Source organism: Acomys russatus, chromosome X (genome assembly GCF_903995435.1).
Source record: "Acomys russatus chromosome X, mAcoRus1.1, whole genome shotgun sequence".
Taxonomy (NCBI): domain Eukaryota; kingdom Metazoa; phylum Chordata; class Mammalia; order Rodentia; family Muridae; genus Acomys; species Acomys russatus.
In genome coordinates this window covers 25,605,668-25,609,315 of record NC_067169.1, presented here as the reverse complement: position 1 = coordinate 25,609,315, position 3,648 = coordinate 25,605,668, and positions in this window count along the sequence as shown.

The window sequence follows — 3,648 nt, the reverse complement described above, 5'->3', positions numbered from 1 at the left end:
AAGAGTCAACTCACTTAAGAGCCACTTTTACCGTTCTCCTTGATGACATCAAAATTAAACTCTTGGTCATGATGGAATCAGTCAACTTACCTGTGGTTCCACCAGCAGTTGCTGTCCTCATTATTATTAGAAGTTCTCAATTATGTTGTTGAAATAAGGTGAAGATCTTAGATTCTGGGCAACTATAAGTTGAAAATGTACAGAATAATTGTGATATCAACCTTTCTGGTATCTAGGCAGTTTCCCATGGGTCTCTTGGCTTCCTACATTTTTGTAGTTAAAATATTTAAATTATGTCATAATTTTGTCTGTTCTTTCTGTTCTTGCCTTTCTTCAGAGTGAAGATTTGGCTGACTTTTGTAATGTCTATGGAATATATTTATTTAACTCCTAATATCTAATTATGAGGCATTTCCCCCTTTAAGGAACACAGAAACCATCTTTTTTTCTTGGTTTTTTGATTTTGTGATTTTGTATTTTTTTCTTTGTGTAACTTTGGCTGTCCAGGACTCACTCTGCAGACCAGGCTGACCTTGAATTCAGAGATCTTCCTGTCTCTGTCTCCCCTAGTGCTGAGATTACAGGCTTGTGCCGCCACACCTGGCTAAGACTCTCTTTTTAAAAAATTATTTATTTATTTCACTTTATAGCCTGAACCCCGGCCCCTCCCTCCTCTCCTCCCAGACTCACCCTCATGCAACCTTCCCCCTACTCCTTCCTTTACTTCTTCTCAGAGAAGGGAGGCCACCAAGGGGTACCAATCCACCCTGCCAACTCAAGTTGCAGTAGGACTAAATTCATTCTCTCCCACTGAGACCTGACAAGGCAGCCCAGATAGAGGAAAGGGATACAGTGGCAGGCAACAGAGTCAGAGACAGCCCCTACTTCCATTGTTAGGGGACCTATATGTTGACCAAGTTGCACATCTGCTACATATGTGTAGGGGGCCTATGTCTGGCCCAAGCAAACTCTTTGGCTGGTGCTTCAGTCTCCATGAGTTCCCAAGGGCCCAGGTCAGTTTACTCTATATGCCTTCTTCTTGTGGTCTTTGACCCCTCCAGCTCTCTATCTTTCTTCCCACTCTTCCACATAACTCCCCAAGCCCAGCCTATTGTTTTGCTCTGGGTTTTTGCATCTGTTTCCATCAGTTGCTGGACGAAACCTCTCAGAAGGCAGTTATGCTAGGCTCCTGTCTGTAAACATAGCAGAGAATCATTAATAGTGACAGGGGTTGGCTCTCTTCTTTAGGGTGAGTCTCAAGTTGGGCCAGTCATCCATTTGCCACTCCCTCAATCTCTGCTCCATGTTAATCCCTATACTTCTAGTAGGCAAGACAAATTTAGGGTTGATGATTTTTGAGTGGGCTAGTTTAGAGACACTCTCGATGGATCGCTTCCATTAAATAAAATTTATAAATATCAGTATTACTTATTCAAATCTGAGCAAAGGTTTATAACTCTAAGGGCATTTAAATGTGCCTCTTGTTCATCACCCCAAATCGAGAATAGTGTTAATAAAATTCTTCTAAAACTGTCAACTTTTCCTGTTTCAACAACAAATTTTTTTTAGTCTCGACAGACAATTATGGGATTGCCATAAGCAAGAGAGTCTGATATAAATGAAACTGATATTTGCCATGCTTTCAAGGATTTCCATGAAATCTTTGGTAATCATCATGGAAAACCAGGAAAATTACTTTTGACAGTTCTGATCATATCTGCTACCCTACCCCTGCGCGCACACACAAAGTGCCAACTAAGCTGGCCTGACAGGTAGTATAGTATTTCAAAGGACGTCTTTGTTGAGAAAAACAGCTATAACCATAGAAAAATCACTACTTTATTACAAATTGATCATTTTTTTATAATAGAAACTACGGACCTCATGGTTCATGAAAATATCCATTAGAGTATATAAGTTCTTCTTAGAGTTTCTATTGCTGTGAAGAGACAACATGGACATGGAAAGTCTTGTAAGGGAAAATATTTAGTTGTGGCTGACTTACAGGTTCAGAGGTCTAGTCCATTATTATCATGGCAGGAAGCATGACAGTACATGGGCAGACATGGTGCTGGAGAAGGAACTAAGAGTTCTACATCTGGATTTCCAGGTAGAGAGAAAGAGAGAGTGAGCCACTGGGCCTGACTTGAGCTCCTGAAGGCTTAGGGCCAACCCTCAGTGACACACTTCCTCCAATAAGCCCACATCTCCTAATAGTGCCCACACTATATGAGGCTATGGGCCCATTTTCCTTGAAACAACCACATCTCCCTTGATTATCTTAAAATTTATATATTTTTGTGTTGTTCATCATCTAAAAGCTATATAATATATTCTGGATCACAGGGTAATAATAAAGCCAAGGATTCTTGTTTCAAAGCTCTGAAACTTTGTGAGGAAATTGGGATTCCTTTTTGGATTCTTAGTTTCATTAATAAAATAAATTAGAAACATAGTTGGAAGGAAGTTTCAGGACCATTTTAGTGGAGTTCTAGAAAAAAGCAACAGGACAGGCAAACTGTAAATATGAGCAGTTTCTAGAGCGGAGGGAAATAGGGAAGAAGGAAAGCCATCCCTTTTGAGTTAGGGGCCAAGAAAGCTGACAGATTCAGCAGTGGAGATCTACAAGCAGCTACCTGGCTGGGGGAGGAGAGGGTTAGAGAACAAGGAAAGAAGGACAAGAGTGTCAAGAAACTGATATTCTAATATCCAAAAGAAAAAAAAAATTTTAAAAAGGTGAGAAAGGAAAAATTATAGTTTTGATTTTGATTTTTTTTAGCTGGAATTCATTTAGGGGATAATTATTCCTCCCCTCTCCTTAGCATGTTTCTAGTTGAATCAGCTTTCTGTGAGATGGTCTGGCCAGGCAATTGACAAGTCCAGCTGGATTGCATCTTAAGGGAGGACATGACTGTGTGTCATAGTCTACACTTTGGGAGGAGGAAGTAAGTAGATTTACCTTAATGGGCCTCAACAAAGCCTTGAAACTTTCACCTTTTCACATGGTAATCAAAATGTTAAAAGGTCAATCTTTATGCCTCCCTTTCTAAGTTAACAGAGAAGCAGATGATGTATGGAGGAGTCCATCCTCAATGAACTCAAAGCTATACAGTTTGTCTAGCTATATAACGCTCCTCCAGATCTGGGGCTCTGAAATCATTTAGAAAATGGACTGACATTGAAGCACAGGAAACTTTAGGATCCCTAATCTTGCTGACTTCAGACCTTAGAGAACAATTAAGGGGACCCAGACAGACAGAATTAGATTATACTAAGACTGTTTAAATGGAAATCAATTATAACTGAGAAAGGATGAAATTAAGACAGTAACTGAGTTTAAAGACTAATAATATTGCTACTAAGATAATAGTGGGCACAATCAAACTAGCAACTAGAACCCCAATCACTTCTGGCATTTCTGGCCTCTGACTAGGGCAGAATCAGGACACTTCTAGCTTTTTGGCTGAGGAGGATGCAAGGAAGATTCAACATATTCAAATCAATAAGGGGAATATACCTCACTAGCAGAATAAACGATAAAAATCATAAAATATCTCAATATATGAAGAAAAGTATTAAAATAAATCATTCTTTCATGATAAAACTCAACAAATGGTGTATAGAAATAATGTACATCAAAATAGTAAA